The 20,138-nt window shown below is 43.9% G+C and overlaps 1 pseudogene; it reads right to left on the reverse strand.

Moving 5' to 3' along the window:
* The window catches only part of LOC137332209 (uncharacterized), a 53,119-nt pseudogene extending 38,019 nt beyond the window's left edge, over nt 1-15,100 (reverse strand).
* Between the last annotated feature and the right edge of the window lie 5,038 nt (nt 15,101-20,138).

Genomic DNA, 20,138 nt, shown 5'->3' on the forward strand with positions numbered 1-20,138 from the left:
ACACTCCTGACTTGTGCCTTGTAGATGGTGGAAAGGCTTTGGGGAGTCAGGAGGTGAGTCACTCGCCACACAATACCCAGCCTCTGACCTGCTCTCATAGCCACAGTATTTATATGGCTGGTCCAGTTAAGTTTCTGGTCAATGGTGACCCCCAGGATGTTGATGGAGGAGGATTCAGCGATGGTAATGCCGTTGAATGTCAAGGGGAGGTGGTTAGAGCCTCTCTTGTTGGAGATGGTCATTGCCTGGCACTTGTCTGGCGCGAATGTTACTTGCCACTTATCAGCCCAAGCCTGTATGTTGTCCACGTCTTGCTGCATGCAGGCTCGGACTGCTTCATTATCTGAGGGGTTGCGAATGGAACTGAACATTGTGCAATCATCAGCGAACATCCCCATTTCTGACCTTATGATGGAGGGAAGGTCATTGATGAAGCAGCTGAAGATGGTTGGGCCTAGGACACTGCCCTGAGGAACTCCTGCAGCAATGCCCTGGGGCTGAGATGATTGGCCTCCAATAACCACTACCATCTTCCTTTGTGCTAGGTATGACTCCAGCCACTGAAGAGTTTTCCCCCTGATTCCCATTGACTTCAATTTTACTAGGGCTCCTTGGTGACACACTCGGTCAAATGCTGCCTTGATGTCAAGGGCAGTCACTCTCACCTCACCTCTTGAATTCAGCTCTTTTGTCCATGTTTGGACTTAGGCTGTAATGAGGTCTGGAGCTGAATAGTCCTGGCGGAACCCAAACTGAGCATCGGTGAGCAGGTTATTGGTGAGTAAGTGCCGCTTGATAGCATTGTCGCCGAAACCTTCCATCACTTTGCTGATGATTGAGAGTAGACTGATGGAGCGGTAATTGGCCGGATTGGATTTGTCCTGCTTTTTGTGGACAGGACATACCTGGGCAATTTTCCACATTGTCGGGTAGATGCCAGTGTTATAGCTGTACTGGAACAGCTTCGCTAGAGGCGCAGCTAGTTCAGGAGCACAAGTCTTCAGCACTACAGCCGGGATGTTGTCGGGGCCCATAGCCTTTGCAGTATCCAGTACACTCAGCCGTTTCTTGATATCAGGTGGGGTGAATCGAACTGGCTGAAGACTGGCTTCTGTGATGGTGGGGATATCGGGAGGTGGCCGAGATGGATCATCCACTCGGCACTTCTGGCTGAAGATGGTTGCAAACACTTCAGCCTTGTCTTTTGCACTCACGTGCTGGACTCCGCCATCGTTGAGGATGGGGATGTTTACAGAGCCTCCTCCTCCCGTTAGTTGTTTAATTGTCCACCACCATTCATGACTGTGGCAGGACTGCAGAGCTTTGATCTCATCCGTTGGTTGTGGAATCGCTTAGCTCTGTCTATAGCATGTTGCTTCCACTGTTTAGCACGCATGTAGTCCTGAGTTGTAGCTTCACCAGGTTGGCACCTCATTTTTAGGTATGCCTGGTGCTGCTCCTGGCATGCTCTTCTACACTCCTCATTGAATCAGGGTTGATCCCCTGGCTTGTTGGTAATGGTAGAGTGAGGAATATGCCGGGCCATGAGGTTACAGATTGTGCTGGAATACAATTCTGTTGCTGCTGATGGCCCACAGTGCCTCATGGATGCCCAGTTTTGAGCTGCTAGATCTGTTCTGAATCTATCCCATTTAGCACGGTGGTAGTGCCACACAAAACGTTGGATGGTGTCCTCAGTGCGAAGACGGGACTTCGTCTCCACGAGGACTGTGCGGTGGTCACCCCTACCAATACTGTCATGAACAGATGCATTTGCGACAGGTAGATTGGTGAGGACGAGGTCAAGTAAGTTTTTCCCTCGTGTTGGTTCGCTCATCACCTGCCGCAAGCCCAGTCTGGCAGCTATGTCCTTCAGAACACGACCAGCTTGGTCAGTAGTGGTGCTACCGAGCCACTCTTGGTGATGGACATTGAAGTCCCCCACCCAGAGTACATTCTGTGCCCTTGCTACCCTCAGTGCTTCCTCCAAGTGGTGCTCAACATGGAGGAGGACTGATTCATCAGCTGAGGGAGGGCGGTAGGTGGTAATCAGCAGGAGGTTTCCTTGCCCATGTTTGACCTGATGCCATTAGATTTCATGGGGTCCAGAGTCAATGTTGAGGACTCCCAGGGCCACTCTCTCCTGACTGTATATATACTCTGTGGTCAGTCTCTCAGGATGTGCAGCAACTGACAGGTGGGACTCTTGAGTCGCAGCTGCCATTTATTGCAGATATTAATGGAGCTTATGGCAGCTTCATTGGAACCTGTAGCAGACCCCCACTTTCCTTCATTACAACAGCATCTGCACTTCAAAAATACTAAATTGGCTGTGAAGTGCTTTGGAACGCCCTGAAGTCGTGAAAGTCTTTCATCTTTTTTAAGAAGTGCCAAGGATCAATCAAGGCCTCCACTTCCACGGAAGTACAGACTGCAGTTCTGGTAGCACTCGGGGAGAGAATAGACAACACCCAGCGTACCAGCTTCCAGACAACAGCAGCCACAATGCATGCTGCTTTCTCTCAGGGCTTTTGGAGAGGTTAATATTTGGTGGGGGTCCATCCTTAAATGCTGCTTGACTCTCCTTTTTCCATCCTGTCTGTAGGGGGTGGTGGTGTGTGTCAGCTTCACCTCTGACTACTGAGCGGTCCGAATCGCTCCCGCTCCCTGGGTTCTAGACCTTGGACTTATTTGGGGGTTGTGACAAAAAATGCAGCAGACAACTGGTTTTGGTACAAGAAAAGAAACTGGGTTTATTGAAGTCACAAATGAACTTATAACATTAGGATAATACTGAGATACAAAGTACACTTAGTTAAGAATGGGGAACACACGGCATAACGAGGGAAAATCACCCTACTAATCCCCTTACCCTTGTCCCACCCCCAAAACCTAACTAAATTGAACTAGGAGAGGTCAGGAATCATGCTCACCAAACCAGGGTTCCTTGACAGTTCGAAATCCAGCCAGGTAAGCCGGTTGCAGTTTTGGGGTACGCTTTTTGTGTCCTCTGGGCCCTGCCGTCCCCACGTGGTCCTGGTCTGTGGAATCTGCGAAGGTTCTTCAGTTGGATAGAGTCTGTTGGTACGGTAAGGCGCAGTTGTGGGTGGACGATCTTCGTGCAGGGCTGCGGCTGCCTTCTTGCTGCTTCAAAACTGCTGTTTAAAGCTGAACTGCTTAGAACCTGCTCCAAAACCAATCTTTAAACCTGCTCCAAAACTGCTGCTTCCAAACTGCTGTTTAGAACCTGCTCCAAAACTCATCCTCCAGCTTCGTAACTGGTCCCCAGTTATACTGTTTTTCGAATTTCTTATCTGATTCCCAAAACAAGGTTAGTTCTTTGTCTGATTATGGTGGGCTTCTTCCGGTGATTGTTGGTTTGTCAGGTGAACGATGTGAAATCGTTCACCTGACGAAGGGGGAAGCCTCCGAAAGCTTGTGAATTTAAAATAAAATTGCTGGACTATAACTTGGTGTTGTAAAATTGTTTACAATTACCTCTTTCCAGGCAGCCTTAACTGATGCTTTCTGAGGATGGTGCCCCTGACAGCCAAAAATTGAAAGGGGAAGTAGGCGGGGCGTATAACGGTTGGCCAATCTGATACTTGCCCATTTTGCATTCCTACTACAAATGTTAAAATATACTCTATTATCAATGTCAAATAACATTTCTTCTAATGAGAAACTATTACTTCAATAAAATTCTGCTATAAAACAAAAATTGTTTATTTGAACTTATGTAAAACAGTTTTACATATAAATTGATTCCAATTGTGCAACAACTGTTTATTAGTGTTTCGTTATTGCTATGTTTCTCAGAATTCAGTAATTGTATTCCCGTTGTCACCATCTGTTAGCACCTTCTCCACAAATTAGTTTTTTCTCCTCTGAATGAATGAATTCCATAACTAATTTGATCTTGTAATCATGTACTCTTGTAATGCTCCTACACTGGACATTGGAAATAAGTATTTTTATTCATTGATTGCAGGAGTTGTGAGCGTTATAATGACAAAAAAAATACAATGCTTAAAGCTAGCTATTTTTGTTCAGTTTACATCAAAGAAATACTTCCAGGTCAGGAAAATTAGCTTTATCTCCAGATGTTCAGTTTAAATGGAAAGAGGAGGCTTCCATGCTTTGCACCTTCAGCATTGAGTAGCTTTTCCAAAATAGGCATTTGAACAATCCATACTTCTTTGGTCTTATAAATCACCAGGCAAAAAAGGAATGTGGTTGTTCAAAAATATATTTTGGTAAGATTACTGAATCAAAGCCCATTTGTTTGGCAACATTTAACAGCATTATTTGAGGTTCTGTTTCATTTAATTCCTCTCTGCTTCAGCTTTCAGGGCTTTTAGCCATACAATCACAGATGTGAATGTAAGCTAAGCTAATGGGACGAATGGGATATTTGTTTCATGCAAGTGATGGTGCCAGTTTTCCCTTTGTTCTAATTGTGTTCTGTTGGGATTGTGGTAGTATAATTCTAAGATGGGTATTTAAGAAAGCTTTGTATTTTAAGGTTTGCTAAATATTATAAAGGGTCTTACACTGAAATAGTTAGGAGTTAAATTCTGCAACAAAATTGAAAAATGCTAATTATAGATGTATTTTGAGGTCCTGGATTTAGAACTTATAGTTTCCACAGTAACCACTGCAGTATAAGTTGTTAAAGAATTTGGGTCTGGAATCCATGAAACAGAAAGAATTTTGTATATAGCAAAAAAGGACCTGCAAGTCATAAACCAGTCAGAGTTACCAATTTTTAGTTATTTTGCACCCTATGTTACATTATTTCCTTGTGTATCTCCCCTCAAGGGCATTTAACATTTTCCTGTGCTTCTGCTAATACTGTTCTACTAGCTATTAATATGAGCAGCTTAGGATGCTTCACCCTGTTCCTATGCGAGGCATACAAAGAAGCGATCAGAAAAGGCCTTGTCAGCTATTGAGACAATGGGAGTACAGAGGCCACGGGAGGGCTGTTATCTCTTAATACTGCTGGAGGGGATGGGGGTTGAGGTTGAAGGGTAAAGTGAGAGAAGGGAGATGGAGGAAGGTGAACAGTTAATGCGGCATTCAACTGGCGATGGACCAAGGTGATGCAATTGAGGGGGGAATGAGGTAAGGTGGGGTCATTCGGCAGGAGACATGAATGTTAAGGAAACAGAGGAAAGAGACAAACAGGGAAAGGGTAATGTAGGGCAGCAGGAAAAAAAATGAAAAGCAAGAAAACAGAAGACAGGAAAGGATACAAGGATAGGGGGAACAATATTAAAAGAGCAGGAACAAGAAGGCTATGGACACAAAGGGAGGAGTAGCAGAGGAGCAGAAATATCAATATGGAAGGGTACTGGGACAGTGGTGGGCAGTAGTTGGAATGCAAAAGACAACGGGAAGAATGAAAAGATGGGTAGGAGCAGCAGGTGCAGTCAGCAGCCCTCAGCAGCTCCCTTCCCCCACACATCACTTGAAACATCACCTATTACCTGAGAAGAAATAAATAACGAAGAGAAAGCAGCAGAAGATGATAGAGAGAAGCAGAAAAAAAATTGAAAGGGAGAGATAGGAGGAGAGAACCAAAGGTAACGGAGATAGGTAAGAGAGAGACTGTATACATCAGCTTAAAGAAAGAAAGAACTTACATTTATATAGCATCTCTCAGGTCATCACTTTGAAGTGTAGACACTGTTGTTATGTTGGCAGCCAATTTGCACACAGTAAGGCCCCACAAACAACAATGGGATAAATGCCCAGTTAATCTACTGATAAACATCAAAAACCTTTTGACAAAGTGGAAAACATCAAATTGCTCATGTAAAGATAAACTTTGCGAGAAGAGGCTCCTAGCTTGGAACCTCGCGTATCAGTAGCATGGATTGGAGAATCAGATATAGACATTAGCATATTTGTAACACTCCTAATTTTCTGATGATTAAAATTACTTAAATACAGTTTCTGTTTCAATACTGCTCCAGAGTGGCACTCGATATTACCAATACATATTCACCACTCTATCCACAACCACATTCTAGTTTTCAACGGACACCTACAGACGCTGAAAGATGCCCTCGTAAGAACGGGATATGACGCTCAACTCCTCGATCGACAGTTCCGACGGGCCACAGCGAAAAATCGCATAGACCTCCTCAGAAGACAAACACGGGACACAACCAACAGAGTACCCTTCGTCATCCAGTACTTCCCCGGAGCGGAGAAACTACGCCATGTTCTTCGCAGCCTTCAACATGTCATCGATGACGACGAAAACCTCGCTATGGCCATCCCCACGCCTCCACTACTCGCCTTCAAACAGCCACCTAACCTCAAACAGACCATCGTTCGCAGCAAATGACCCAGCTTTCAGGAGAACAGCGTCCACGACACCACACAACCGTGCCAAGGCAACCTCTGCAAGACATGCCAGATCATCGACACAGATACCACCATCACATGAGAGGACACCACCAACCAGGTACATGGTTCATACTCCTGTGACTCGGCCAACGTTGTCTACCTCATACGTTGCAGGAAAGGATGCCCCGGAGCATGGTACATCGGCGAGACCATGCAGACACTGCGACAATGGATGAACGGACACCGCACAACAATCGCCAGGCAGGAGGGTTCCCTCCCAGTCAGGGAACACTTCAGCAGTCAAGGACATTCAGTCTCCGATCTTCGGGTAAGCGTTCTCCAAGGCGGCCTTCGAGACACACGACAACGCAAAATCGTCGAGCAGAAATTGATAGCCAAGTTCCGCACCCATGAGGACGGCCTCAACCGGGATCTTGGGTTCATGTCACGCTACATGTAACCCCACCTGACGTCGAGTCATCCAGACTCAAGTCGGAGTTGGCTTGTTCTCCATACACAGATGTGGCCGGACCTGCTGCGATTTCCAGCAAAAAAAAAGTTATCTGTTTTCAATACAAACCCCAGCATCTGCTACATTTGACCCCTTGTGACTCCACCTCAGTATTCTTGGATGTAATGTTTCCCTGACTAACCTGTTTGAACACCATTCACTCCTTTGATTGCTGTGATTATCTCTCTGCCGAGGTGTGATAAAGGGCAGTTAGAAAGATTATCTGTAATCACCAGGTATTGTTCTCTGACTATATGTGATGTGCCTATATGCATCTCTTCACTTCACCTGACGAAGGAGCAAAGCTCCGAAAGCTTGTGATTTCAAATAAAGCTGTTGGACTATAACCGGGTGTTGTGCGTCTCCTTACATAGTTTTCAACAACAGTCTTCTGGACTGGAGAATTCAATGAAGCAACCTTTAGTTCCTCCTGCTGGCACAGTAACAGACTCATCATCTTCAATAATGAGGTTACACTGATCCAAAGAGATAACACTGCAGGCAGCAAACTATCTGCAGTACAGCCAACACATGTTCAGCATCACATGCAATCTGAAAGATAAAGTTTAAGGTATTCACAGCACAAGTAGTCAACAGTGCTATTTATTTTTACCCATGGATTTAATATTGTTATTTCTGGTGTTTAATTGTCTCTTCCTTTGTATATCATTTAAAAAATTAATGATACTAAAAAGATGCATCATTTTCTGCCAATTGGTGAAATTTTAATAAGTACAGAGTCCCCACTGAACCAGCTGGGACAGTAAACATTACTGCATCGGAAATCCCCTCTAAAACCCTTCCACCTCATTGCCTCTCCCTCATCTTTAAAAGTCTTCTTAAAATCATTTTTTTTCAATTACTTCTCCATCACTTTCTGCTGCTCAGAGTCCGTTTCTCCTTTGTAAAACATCTCACGGCATTACCCATATTAAAGGCAACACCGCTGGAAATCAACTAGTACGTTTAAAAAAAGTCTTGCATCCAGGATATGTCCATCGCACTTTGTTACAGATGCAAAACAATCCTTAAGAAAAGAAATCCTGACATTGACCTGGAGCCTGAAAATTACAAGCAGTTACAACTGGCCTCTGATTAACCTCAGCAATTGGCAACCAGCAATAGTTCCTTAGATTTGCCTGTTTGGTGCAATGGCATTAAAGGGACAAGCCAAGTTAGTAGCTAAATATTACCATCATTCTCCAGACCCCAGACTTCCCTTGAACAATGCTGCAGTAGATCCACTGGTCTTCAAAAAAAAGGGGCTAGCGTACTCCAGAAAAAATATACATTCCCTTTATTTGCATTCTCTCTGATTTCCTTTATGATTTAATAATTAAATTGGATTAGATTAGTTAAGCATTATTTAATTAGATTATCCAAGCACAATCTTCCCTTTAGAAATCTATGCTGACTGTTCCTGATTAGGCCATGTCTTAAAATATTCACTGATTTCATCTCGTAACATGGACTCTGCAAATTTACTCACAACTGAGATAAGACTAGCTGACTTATGGGCCCCGATTTTCAAAGGAAATTGCGGGTGCGTTGGGGGCAGAGGATCTGTTAAAATCAGGGAAATCCCGAGCAGGTGAGGAAGCCGGCTCCGACCCGCCAACTTCCGGGCTCCTCACAGACGCGTCTGTGTGTGCGCACTCCTCGCGAATGTGGAAGTCCCGCTGGCAATTAAAGCCGGCGGGATGATAGTTAAAGAATCAAATGTTCCTAATTTCTGACAAAGTAGACAATTAAAACGATTTTAAACATACCTGGGCAGCTTTCCCACGGCTTCTGCTGGTGAAACCAGATGTGAAGGGCCGGATCAGGCAAAAATAAAGTCAATAAATTAAATAAAAAACCATTGCACAAAGTTAAATAACAAAATAAACCTACCTTTCCACCCTGCTCCGATGTCCGATGTCTCCCTCTCCGATGTCCCTCTCAGCCCCCGATAGCTCCCTCTCCGATAGCTCCCTCTCCGATGTCCTTCTCAGCCCCCGATATCTCCCGATGTCCGCCTCTGCCCCTCTGATCTTCCCCTCCCACCCGATGTCCGCCTCTCCCCCCCGATCTTCCCTTCTCCCCCCCGATGTCCGCCTCTCCCCCCCGATCTTCCCCTCTCCCCCCGATCTTCCCCTCTTCCCCCCGATCTTCCACTCTCCCCCCGATCTTCCCCTCTCCCCCCCTCCGATCTTCAGCACCCTCCACTCTCTGTTCCAGCGCCAGATGACGTCTCACACTCTCTCTTTCTCTCTCCCCCCCACCTCAGCGTTGCAGCTCCTGTCAGCAGCCAGCCTATCAATCAGGCTGGCTGCCGAGCGCGAAACCCGGAAACAACTTTAATCACCATCAATTACATTGCGATTGCGTCGAAATAGGTCAATTTTTTTTAAATTCAGGTTTGCCACGTGCACCTTCACCCCCCTCCCCCCCCACTGCCAACCCACCACCGTTTAAAAGTGAGCCCATGATTCCTATATTATGCACCCTTCCCTTGTTTCCAAAGTGTTTGTAGCTGCAGGCGGCCATCAGGGACTCTACAATTTCTAGTCCACTGTATCTGCTTTATCTCCCCCAACATCCTTCACTATACCGGGATGCACACCTTCTGGGCCTGGTAACTTTTCTACTTTCAGTCCCATTACCCTTTTTTTTTTAATACTCTTTCCTTTTGAATAGTTACCTCCAGTAGTGGCTCTTCCAGACTAAGCCTTGGATCAGTGGTAGTATTCCCAGTTTTGAGTCAGAAGGTCATGGGTTCAAGCCCCACTCCACACAGCCCTAGCAAGCGAAGACAAGAGTTCCAGTGTCTGATTACTGGGTTGACATTAAGCAGGATACTTGTGTTTGGTGGGAGCAGAGTAGCCCCCAACATAGCCCTGGCAAGCAGGAGACCAGAAGCTCTGATCCCTGAATACTGGGTTGACATCCAAGTGGGGTACTTGCATCCAATGGAGTGATGACTCCATCGCATCTAGCTGGTCTCCCGGTAGTGGGATGTGAGTCAGTCTAATGACGTGTCTACATAAAAAGGATCTATGTTACAGAAAAACCCAGAGCATGATATGCTGGATGTAAAGCAGTGAACGAAATGGGTTGTCTCATGTGCAGTTAGGCACGGAAGAGAGAGAAGGAGACATGGTTCTTCCACAGCCTCCTCACATAATCCTACAATCCCATTTTCACTTTCCTTTGTAGTTTTAAAGTATCACTGCCATTCCTTCACTTACATTACCCTTTATGTTAATTTTTAATTATTTTTCAAAAACTATTATTTTAAATGGTTCTAAACTGTGAACTGATTCTGCAAATATTGATGACTCTATCTTTATTTTAAATGAGAACAGCAATTAAATTAATGATGAAGAATTATTTTCATTGTATAAGTGATACAAAGTTTGGTTGAGTAATGACCATAAAATAGTGCCACAATCAAAAGGCAATGAAAACTGACTGATAGAGTAATTATCTCCTTGCTGTATTACATTTGCACCATTGTTTTTCACATATAGAACAAACTAGTCTCATAACTAGTCAGAATTTCTGTGAACCGTGCATCACTTTGAGAAACTCCATGTCATTTATTGCATTTCTGAGATACAATAACATCAGTAGGGGCATGAATTATAACACTGTATGCTGGCAATCTTTTTGCTGTCACATGTCAACAAATGTCGGTCCTATGAGATGGTGGGGAGAATTACAAGAGTCGCTCAAACTGACAGGAACAATGTAAACTGGAATGTGAGCATTCAATGATATGCAAACCTCCAGACAAGTTTGAATGTGTAACCAGGTCTGTCTTCATACCAAATGCCATTACAGAAATGGGATGAAATTACAGCTGCCCTAAATCCCACAGCAACCTTATTTCTTTACTGACACAAATTCAATTAAATTATACCTTGCCTAGGTTAAATGCCAACTCTCTGACAATTCCTCCTATCTCCCCCAAACCATGTTAGACTGTTCGAATTTAAGGGTTATAACCCTTTTTAAAATTTAGTCCATAAGTAAGGCTTAAGACAATAAGATACTCCACAACCAAAAGTTTCTCTGTAAGCTTTATTCCTTATAAGGAAAAAATAATAAGTGAATATATTTCTTATCAAAACTCATAATAAGCTGAATTCCTAACTAACAAGCAAATATATATCTATCTACAGTTCAGTTAATGAGAGCAGTACAATTCCTTATTCTTGTTATCTCCCCCGAACCATGTTAGACTGTTCGAATTTGAGTGTTACAACCCTTTTTAAAATTTAGTCCATAAGCAAGGCTTGAGACAATGAGACACTTCACCACCATAAGTTTCTCTGTAAGCTTTATTCCATATAAGGAAAAAATAATAAGTGAACATATTTCTTATCAAAACCCAGATAATAAGCTGAATTCCTAACTAACGAGCAAACATATATCTTTCTACAGTTCAGTTAATAAGAGCAGTACAATTCCTTATTCCTGTTATCACACTGCGCTTTCTTCCTGCAATTAATGACAGTGCAACCTAGTGAATCCACTGACCACAAGGCTGTTTTTAATTCTACATTTTAGTACATTAGCTCTAATCTAAACTAGGCAATTAGTTTACACAGGCACGACCCAATTAAGAACTCTGGTACCTGCACCATCATGGCACATCTTCAATTAGGTGACTAGCTCAGACAAGCATAACCTAATTGGTGCTGTAAGTTAAAAAGTCCAGTAGCTTCCAAACTTTAATTCAAAGTTCATTGGACTCCATCTTGGGCAGGCATGTGTAACAATACAACATTGTACTTGCCCAGTTACCAAAATCTCATCTGCTTACAACCATGACCCCACTACTGAACACCACGCCACCATTTCCCAGATCGTTACTGACCTAATCCCCACTGGAGATCTTCCCTTCCACAGCCTCAAACCTCATAGCCCCCAATCCCGCACAGCCCACTTCCATCTCCTCCCCAAGTTCCACAAATGGGATTGTCCTGGTAGACCAATCATTTCATCCTGCTCCTGTCCCACTGAACTTATTTCCTCTTACGTTAATTTTTTTATACCCACCCCCCCCCAACCTTGTCCAGTCCCTACCTACCTACATCCAATACTCTTCTGATGCCCTCTGTCACTTTAACAAATTCTAGTTTTCTGGCCTTAACTGTCCTTTTCATTATAGACTTTATGTCCCTCAAAACCTCCATCCTTCTATGATGGCCGACAGGTCCATTGCTTTTCTTCAAACAGCAGCTCAACCAATTTCCATCCACCACCACCCTACTTCGCCTGGCTGAACTTATTCAACAGCTTTTCTTTTACCTCTACTCACTTCCTCCAGATAAAATATGTCATCATGGGAACCTGCATGGATCTTATCTTTCCAGCCTATCCTTTTGTAAGAAACGTTGAACACTCTTTATTCCTGTGTTCTAGTCAGATGCTTTCCCTAACCTTTTTTTCCATTACATTGATGATTGTTGGTGCTGTTTCTTGCTCTTGCCCTGATCTAGAAAATGTCATTAATTTTGCTTCAAAATTCCATTTCTCTCTTTCTTTTACTTGGTCCATCTCTGACTCTTCCCTTCCTGGACTTCTCTCTCTCTGGGGATAGGCATTCCACTGACATCTATTACAAGCTCATTGATTTCCACAACTATCTGAATTAAACTTCTTTTCACCCCACTTCCTGTTAAGACTCCATTTCCTTCTCCCTGTTTCTTTGTCTCCATCACATCTGCACCAATGCACAACAGAGCTTAAAAAATGTCCTCCTTTTCACTCGCACAAGGATTCCCCTCTACTATAGGGGACATTACACTTGACCAAGTCCATTTTAATTCCGGTGCTTCTGTCCTTATCCCTCAGAACCGTGATAGGGTCCCCCCTTGTCCTGACCTTCAACCCCACCAGCCAACGTAAATGACAGATCATTTTCCAGCATTTCCACCATCTCCAACAAGATCCCATCATCAAATATGTCTTCGCCTCCCGTCCCCTCTCAGCTTTTTAAAGAGACTGTGACACCTTAGTTTACTTTTCCATCATCCCTACCAGCTGCTCTCCTGTAAGCATATCTGCTGAAACTGTAAAAACAAGGATTCCTCACAATAAGATGCAACAATGTTGCAACTGAACAAAGAACTGCTGAAACTGTAAGACAATTTAAGATACTGTAGGAACATAATGTAAGATATTGTAGGAACACAGTGATAAGCCTTAATCTCAAGGACGGACACGTGAGAAGAGTGGACAAAAACTCATATAAATAACATTTTCCTTATTTGGTACTAATTGAAGCTACCACTAACGCTATAGAAAGGAGAACAACTTTGGAAATAGCAAGAGACCACAAGAAGCATTTAAAGAAATAGTCATCGAAGAAGAATTAACCCCCCAATCGCGCAATAGAAAGATTTGATCACCCTTGCTTCTGAGTTGCACATGACAGTGATAGGTATTACTTTCCAGCCTAACTCTTCTTTCACAACAAACTTCATCCCCATCCCCCGAGGCCAGCTTTTCCTTCATTCTGCTCGCCCTGCGCTCAATATCCGCCATCAAGCTGCTTTCAGCTGCACCTGCCGGGGGCATGGGGTTGATTAGGGCCTTGTCATCACCTTCTTCTTCATCCTGGGGAGCAGCATGCTGCTTGCTTAGTGTCTCCACTGCTCCTTCGATGTATCTTGTTGAGCTTCCATTTGAATGGGCAATCTGTATCACTGCTATCTGCAAGTCCAAATCTGCCTTGACAAGAAGCTCCTTTAGAAATGTAATAATTAAAGTTGTGGTCTTCTCTCCATCCAGATGGGGGAAGCAATCGGATTCATCGATATAATGGTTTACGATTCTGTCTACATCACCGTCAGATGAGCAGCTGCATTCAATTGCCTCACGAAGCACAAAGATAAGGTCATTTGCTTGCTTCATGTTGTCAGAAGTAAAGAACATGTAGGCTGTGCCAGTTTTGGAAATGCGGGCAGTTCGCCCAATGCGGTGAATATAATCTTTGGAGGAGTTGATGACAAATTTCACATCTTCACCATCTAAACCTCTGGATGCAACACCTGTGGACCTAAGGATTGGTGCTTTGCCTGACCTAAACTCATTTAGAATGCAGACACGCTATGGCTGACTCTTATCGTCATGAATACACATTACTGGCCTTACATCTGCCCTCATTCACCTTGTAAACTCATCACATCTCCGTTTGGTTTCCACAAAAATTATCGTTTTGTTTTCTTTTTCACTCATTCTTTCCACCATCAACTGCAGCAACTTGTCATTTTTCTCAACTACTTGGCACACATCAACAATCTGCAGGATGTTGGGGTGGCACTAAGTTCCAATGCTCCAATGTTAATCTGAACATAGTCCTTCAGGAAGTCTTCAGCTAACTGTCGAACTTCTTTGGGCCAAGTTGCACTCCACATCAAGGTTTGTCTGTTAGGCCTGACTTGTTCGACAATTTTCCTGATCTGTGGTTCAAAACTCATATCAAGCATTTGGTCTGCCTCATCAAGTACCAGATATGTACATCTCCTAAAATTTGTCTTGCCAGGTTCAAAAAAGTCTATCAATCTACCAGGTGTTGCAATACAGATTTCCACACCTCTCTCAGTAGCTGTGGGCCCTTTGGCACTCCTCCATAAATACATGTTGATTTTAGATGGCATACTCTTCCATAATCATGTGGCACATGTTGTACTTGTTGAGCCAGCTCTCTGGTTGGTGCCAGTAACAGGCATATGGGTCCATGTTCAAGGAAAGCTGGTGATTTATGTGAACAATGGTCAGCAACAAGTAAGCAAGAATTTTACCAGATCCAGTATGTGCAATTCCAACCATATCCTTGCCACTAAGTGCCACAGGTCAACCTTGAGCCTGAATAGCAGTTGGTTCTGTGAAATTCTGCTGCGTTAGAACATCTAATACATATGTTGGAAAGCTTGCTTCAATTAAGTTGAAACTGGTTTAGGAAAAACCAAGTCCTTTTACTGTGATTTCTTTGGTTCTTCTGTACTGTTCAACTTCCATAGTTCGGTTCACCACGTCTGTGTGCTCGACATAGAAGTTCTTCATAAAGTTGGGCAGCTCATCATGGTTCCATTTTCCTTTCCTCAGTTTCTCTCCTGGTGGCCCGAACCTCCTGCCAGGAGGAGGTGCGTTTCTGCTACCACTGAAATGAGGTCCATTCGCGCCGAACCCACCACGCTCTCTATTGGGGTCACTTCTATCATAACTGGGCATCATTGAAGGGATGAGATGCTTTACACTTGATGTAAACCATGTAGGTAGAGGACACTAAGAATATCCCAACACTGGACAAACAGGGGACTCTAGTGGGGGCGGAGCTTAATACGATTAAAATCACTAAGGAATTGGTACTCAGTAAATTAATGGGACTCAAGGCAGATAAATCCCCTGGACCTGATGGCTTACATCCCAGGGTCTTGAGGGAAGTGGAAGTAGGGATTGTGGATGCTTTGGTAATAATTTTCCAAAATTCTCTGGACTCGGCAATGGTCCCGGCAGATTGGAAAACTGCTAATGTAACACCCTTATTTAAAAAGGGTAGTAGGCAGAAGGCTGGAAATTATAGACCAGTTAGCCTAACATCTGTGGTGGGTAAAATTTTGGAGTCTATTATTAAGGAGACAGTAGCGGAATATTTGGATAAGCATAATTTAATTGGTCAAAGTCAGCATGGCTTTACAAAGGGGAAGTCATGTCTGACAAATTTGCTTGAGTTCTTTGAGGACATAACGTACAGGGTGGATAAAGGGGAACCAGTGGACGTAGTGTATGTAGACTTCCAGAAGGCATTCGACAAGGTGCCACATAAATATTATTGCTCAAGATAAAGAATCACTGGATTGGGGGTAATATTCTGGCATGGGTGGAGGATTGGTTATCTAACAGGAAGCAGAGAGTTGGGATAAATGATTCATTCTCGGACTGGCAACCAGTAGCCAGTGGTATTCCGCAGGGGTCGGTGCTGGGTCCCCAACTCTTTACAATCTATATGAACGATTTGGAGGAGGGGACCGAGTGTAACATATCAAAGTTTGCGGATGATACAAAGATGGGAGAGAAAGTAGAGAGTGAGGAGGACATAAAAAACCTACAAGGGTATATAGACAGGCTGGGTGAGTGGGCAGAGATTTGGCAGATGCAATACAATATTGGAAAATGTGAGGTTATGCACTTTGGCAGGAAAAATCAGAGAGCAAGTTATTATCTTAATCGCGAGAAACTGGAAAGTACTGCAGTACAAAGGGATCTGGGGGTCCTAGTGCAAGAAAATCAAAAAGTTAGTATGCAGGTGCAGCTGGTGATCATGAAGGCCAACGGAATGTTGGCTTTTATTGCTAGAGGGATAGAATATAAAAACAGGGAGGTATTGCTGCAGTTATATAAGGTATTGGTGAGACCGCACCTGGAATACTGCATACAGTTTTGGTGTCCACACTTAAGGAAAGACATATTTGCTCTCGAGGCAGTACAAAGAAGGTTCACTCGGTTAATCCCGGGGATGAGGGGGTGGACATATGAGGAGAGGTTGAGTAGATTGGGACTCTACTCATTGGAGTTCAGAAGAATGAGAGGCGATCTTATTGAAACATATAAGATTGTGAAGGGGCTTGATCGGGTGGATGCGATAAGGATGTTCCCAAGGATGGGAGAAACTAGAACTAGGGGGCATAATCTTAGAATAAGGGGCTGCTCTTTCAAAACTGAGATGAGGAGAAACTTCTTCACTCAGAGGGTGGTAGGTCTGTGGAATTTGCTGCCCCAGGAAGCTGTGGAAGCTACATCATTAAATAAATTTAAAACAGAAATAGACCGTTTCCTAGAAGTAAAGGGAATTAGGGGTTACGGGGAGTGGGCAGGAAATTGGACATGAATTTAGATTTGAGGTTAGGATCAGATCAGATCAGATCAGCCATGATCTTATTGAATGGCGGAGTAGGCTCGTGGGACCGATTGGCCTACTCCTGCTCCTATTTCTTATGTTCTTATGTTCTTATGTGTATAAAGATGGCAAACGGAGGTATGAATCTGAAGCTTTAGTGCGGCAATACCATTTGCCGCATCCTGGTCACTCTTGCTCTCTCTACTCGATTTCTGCTGTCTGCACCTGCCCCTCGATTTGGTCCATCTGGTCCTCCTGCTGGCTTTGCCCTTGTGCTTTGTTCCTCTTGCCCCAGAGGAATCTTTCTCTACCATTCTCTGGTTTTCATCATTATCTGGCCTGTGAGGGGCTGATTCTTCTTTCCATCCTTCAGTTGAAGTTTTAGTGGAGGCCCAATCTCCAGGAAACTCTAACTTAATTACAGGTCTATCAGTCACTCGATTCATTAATTCTACATCATCCACTTTTTGTGCCTTATCAGCGTCTTTACACTGTTCCAATACAGCCACACGGTTTCTTGTCTGAGTTCAATTTGGGTTTCCTCTTTGATTCCCTCATGCTGCACTGAATGCATGACTTCAGGTTTGTCATCACAAATCACCTCAACTACTTTTGTTTCCACCTTCTTTACAACCTCAGTTATGTTAGTTCCTATTGTTTCTTTGCCTAGTCCTTCAATACTTGACTCTTGCTGTATAATTTCAGTTGCTGGAATCGATGTTTGAACTATTCGTCCCTTTGTTCTTTGCTCCTCATCAGTGCTTTAGTGATCTCTTTAGATACTGCCTCTGTCATTTTGGTTTTCATATTCTCAGCAACAGCTTCCCCGTGCTTTTGGCTTCAATATCTGTTGCACAATCTTGACTGCAGTGAGCTGCTCCTGTGCTATATTATCATTGTTGATTGCCATCTTTTGTACATCCTCTTTAATTCTTTCAATCTCTTCCTGCTTTGTAATTTCAAAATCACCTTTTCCTTAATGCACAGACTTATTCTCTTCTACTGCCACCTCAACTGGACTGAATTCGATGGCCTCTTCACTATGTACTTCAGTCAGCCCCACTGCTAGAGTGATTTTGATGGTCTCTTTGTGTCCAGCAACTTGCCCTGCTCCCACCTTCTCAGCAACCTCTGCAGAAGGGGCTTCTATGATCTCCTCACATTCTGTCTGAACCTTTTCCATATTGCTTCCACAAGTAGCTTCAACAGGCTCTTCAAATGTAGTCTCTGGCTTTTCCCTATCCTCTGCTGGACTGGTTTCCAAGGTCTCTTTATGTACAGTCTCCGCATTTTCCGTCTGGTTCTCCGTCACTTTCACCGTGGTTTGGATATTCTCAGTGACCTCCGTAAGCATCTCACTCCACTGGGCTCGGTCTCCAGTTTCTCTTCCCCCTGCTCGACATCCTGGGGTGCTTCTTCCTCCAAAGACTTCTCCAGCGCATGTCGCCTCAGGGATGCTCTTGTTCTTCTCGATGGCACCTTGTCTGTAAATTCCTCCACTCCTTTGGTGAAATTTGTCCAGGCATTGCCTTGTCCAAGAGCTGGTTGCCTATGGAACTTTTTGAAGAATCCTTCTCCATCTCCTCAGAATATACTAAGACTACAGCACTTTCTTCAACTTTTGTTGCTTCAGGATCAGAAACTGGGCTGACATCAGATTCCTGCTGAGCTTCTGAAGCTTCTGAATTCTGCTCTGTTGAAAGCTCCAGATCATTTGTCAACTTCAGTTCTTCAGATTGTGCAGTGGGTGAATCCATCACAGGTTCAAGTGAAGGTTCAAGTGGAGGTTCAGATTCTTGACCAGGTTCATTTGCTTGTCCTGGGATAACACCATTACTTTCCACTGTCAAGTCTTTTGAGATAGATTCACCTGCAACTTTCTCCTTCGCCATGCAATTCTCCTTTACCTCAACTTCTTTTTTGCTTGTGTGATTTTCCCCATTAATGCTCGCTGGCCAATCCAAATCCTTCTTGCTTGATCCATCGATGCCATTTTCCTCCTCTTTACTCTGTCATGTGGTCTCAGACTCTGGTTTCTTCTTGTTCTGCTCAGTCCTCTCTGGAGCAGAAAACACCACATTTTTCTCTTCGATTTTCAGATTGTCCACCTCGGGTCCTGTGGCTATCTCGCCGTTCACCAACTGTTTTCCCTCCACCTTCTCGTGTGCTTGATTTACTGCTTCATTTTCCGCTTTTGCCCTCATGATCTAATTCGTTTCTGGTTGGAGTTCCAGAATCTTGTTAATCCACTCCCATTGTGCCAATGTGCCCTGCATGAACGCTCTCAGTATTTCCTTCATGATGGTGGGTCTTGGCCTTTCTCAGAGTGCCAAAATCCCACTTCTGATACCACATGTAAAAAGCTAATGCAGGTCCAGGACCCAGTGGTCAATTAGACATGCAGGCTAGATCTGAAAAAAAGTGAGGTTTATTCACCCCTGTGAGGTTTTTACTTACAGTGATGCACAAGACAGTGATCGGTATTACATTTCAGCCAACTGTCCTCCCTTTCAATCCATTCCATTCCAAACTCCCCCACCACCCCACCGCCGCCACCGTCAACGGAACCATTTCCCTGCCTTTTATTCTTACAGGCTGGGAGTCATAATATCATAGTATCATAGTAGGTACAGCACAGCAAGAGGCCATTTGGCTCATCGTGCCTGTACCAGCTCTTTGGAAGAGCTATCCAATTAGTCCCATTCCCCTGCTCTTTCCCCATAGCCCTGTAATTTTTTTCCCTTCAAGTATTTATGCAATTCCCTTTTGAAAGTTATTATTGAATTTGCTTCCACCACCCTTTCAGGCAGTGCATTCCAGATCATTACTACCCGCTGAGTAAAAAAATGTTTCCTCACGTCACCTTTGGCTCTTTTGCTGATCACCTTAAATCTGTGTCCTCTGCTTACCGACCCTTCTGCCACTGGAAATAGTTTCTCCCTATTTACTCTATCAAAACCGTTCATGATTTTGAACACCTCTATCAAATCTCCCCTTAACCTTCTCTGTTCTAAGGAGAACAACTCCAGCTTCTCCAGTCTCACCACATAATTGAAGTCCCTCATCCCTGGTACCATTCTAGTAAATCTCGTCTGCGCCCTCTCTAAGGCCTTAACATCTTTCCTAAAGTGTGGTGCCCAGAATTGGACACAATACTCCAGCTGCGGGCTAGCCAGTATTTTATAAAGGTTTAGCATAACTTCCTTGCTTTTGTACTCTATGCCTCTATTAATAAAACCCAGGATCCCATATGCTTTTTAATAGCCTTCTCAACTTGTCTTGCCACCTTCAAAGATCTGTGTATGTGCACCCCCAGGTTTCTCTGTTCCTGCACTCCCTTCAAAATTGTATCATTTAGTTTATATTGCCTCTGTT

The sequence above is a fragment of the Heptranchias perlo genome, chromosome 14, assembly GCF_035084215.1.
Source record: "Heptranchias perlo isolate sHepPer1 chromosome 14, sHepPer1.hap1, whole genome shotgun sequence".
NCBI lineage: Eukaryota > Metazoa > Chordata > Chondrichthyes > Hexanchiformes > Hexanchidae > Heptranchias > Heptranchias perlo.